This window comes from Anopheles moucheti, assembly GCF_943734755.1.
Source record: "Anopheles moucheti chromosome X unlocalized genomic scaffold, idAnoMoucSN_F20_07 X_unloc_46, whole genome shotgun sequence".
Taxonomy (NCBI): Eukaryota; Metazoa; Arthropoda; class Insecta; order Diptera; family Culicidae; genus Anopheles; species Anopheles moucheti.
In genome coordinates this window covers 2,501-5,000 of record NW_026453555.1, presented here as the reverse complement: position 1 = coordinate 5,000, position 2,500 = coordinate 2,501, and positions in this window count along the sequence as shown.

The window sequence follows — 2,500 nt, the reverse complement described above, 5'->3', positions numbered from 1 at the left end:
CCCCTGAGTATGAAAAGTGAAACGAAAATCATTTTTGAGAAGAAAAAATTTTTGTATGGGAGGGCCCCTGCTAGAACATATTTCCCAAGTGCGTCGATTTTGGGTCGCCGACACAAGCTCGGGTCAAAAAAATTTTTTTTTCTCGGTGACTCAAAACATCAATTTTAGACTCCCCTGAGTATGAAAAGTGAAACGAAAATCATTTTTGAGAAGAAAAAATTTTTGTATGGGAGGGCCCCTGCTAGAACATATTTCCCAAGTGCGTCGATTTTGGGTCGCCGACACAAGCTCGGGTCAAAAAAATTTTTTTTTCTCGGTGACTCAAAACATCAATTTTAGACTCCCCTGAGTATGAAAAGTGAAACGAAAATCATTTTTGAGAAGAAAAAATTTTTGTATGGGAGGGCCCCTGCTAGAACATTTTTCCCAAGTGCGTCGATTTTGGGTCGCCGACACAAGCTCGGGTCAAAAAATTTTTTTTTTCACGGTGACTCAAAACATCAATTTTAGACTCCCCTGAGTATGAAAAGTGAAACGAAAATCATTTTTGAGAAGAAAAAATTTTTGTATGGGAGGGCCCCTGCTAGAACATTTTTCCCAAGTGCGTCGATTTTGGGTCGCCGACACAAGCTCGGGACAAAAAAATTTTTTTTTTCTCGGTGACTCAAAACATCAATTTTAGACTCCCCTGAGTATGAAAAGTGAAACGAAAATCATTTTTGAGAAGAAAAAATTTTTGTATGGGAGGGCCCCTGCTAGAACATTTTTCCCAAGTGCGTCGATTTTTGGGTCGCCGACACAAGCTCGGGTCAAAAAAATTTTTTTTTCTCGGTGACTCAAAACATCAATTTTAGACTCCCCTGAGTATGAAAAGTGAAACGAAAATCATTTTTGAGAAGAAAAAATTTTTGTATGGGAGGGCCCCTGCTAGAACATTTTTCCCAAGTGCGTCGATTTTTGGGTCGCCGACACAAGCTCGGGTCAAAAAAATTTTTTTTTCTCGGTGACTCAAAACATCAATTTTAGACTCCCCTGAGTATGAAAAGTGAAACGAAAATCATTTTTGAGAAGAAAAAATTTTTGTATGGGAGGGCCCCTGCTAGAACATTTTTCCCAAGTGAGTCGATTTTTGGGTCGCGACACAAGCTCGGGTCAAAAAAAATTTTTTTTTCATGGTGACTCAAAACATCAATTTTAGACTCCCCTGAGTATGAAAAGTGAAACGAAAATCATTTTTGAGAAGAAAAAAATTTGTATGGGAGGGCCCCTGCTAGAACATTTTTCCCAAGTAAATTCGATTTTACCCGGTGAGTCAAAAAATTTTGAAAAAAATATTTTTCCAAAATCGTGTTCATTGCCTATTATAAGGGACCAGGTCAGCTCACACGCATTTTTGGAGACCATATGGAAAGTGCGTCTGGGATTGCGGAAATTAAGTTTAGAGTGTTAAATGATGGTTTCGCAATCCCGAAAGGCTCAAAATCCACCCTAAGGTTCCCCGGGTGAAATGTGGTTTCCAAGGTGTGAGCACTATCGGTGATAGAGTTGGAATGTGATTTCCAGAGCGCAGGGCGACTGGGCTAGAGCGAAAATCATAGACAAGGGTAAGTATTGGACTGAACGACTCGAAGCAAACGAAAATCATAGACAAGGGTAATGGACTGAACGACTCGAAGCAAACGAAAACCACACACAAGAGTAATGGACTGAACAAATCGAAGCAAACGAAAATCACATACAAGAGTAATGGACTGAACGAATCGAAGCAAACGAAAACCACAGACAAGAGTAATAGAGTGAACGAATCGAAGCAAACGAAAACCAAAGACAAGAGTAATAAGAGTGAACGAATCGAAGCAAACGAAAACCACAGACAAGAGTAATAGAGTGAACGAATCGAAGCAAACGAAAACCACAGACAAGAGTAATGGAGTGAACGAATCGAAGCAAACGAAAGTCATGGACAAGAGTACTGAAAATCGGACCAAACCTCTAGAAGCAAACGAAAATCATGGACAAGAGTACTCAAAAACACGGACCAAACCTATCGAAGCACACGAAAACCATGAACACAGGGATAACTGAGAACGAACCTACCTATCAGAGCATGTGAAAGCATGGACAAGAGTACTGAAAATCGGACCAAACCTCTAGAAGCAAACGAAAATCATGGACAAGAGTACTCAAAAACACGGACCAAACCTATCGAAGCACACGAAAACCATGAACACAGGGATAACTGAGAACGAACCTACCTAACAGAGCATGTGAAAGCATGGACAAGAGTACTGAAAATCGGACCAAACCTCTAGAAGCAAACGAAAATCATGGACAAGAGTACTCAAAAACACGGACCAAACCTATCGAAGCACACGAAAACCATGAACACAGGGATAACTGAGAACGAACCTACCTATCAGAGCATGTGAAAGCATGGACAAGAGTACTGAAAATCGGACCAAACCTCAAGAAGCACACGAAAATCATGGACAAGAGTACT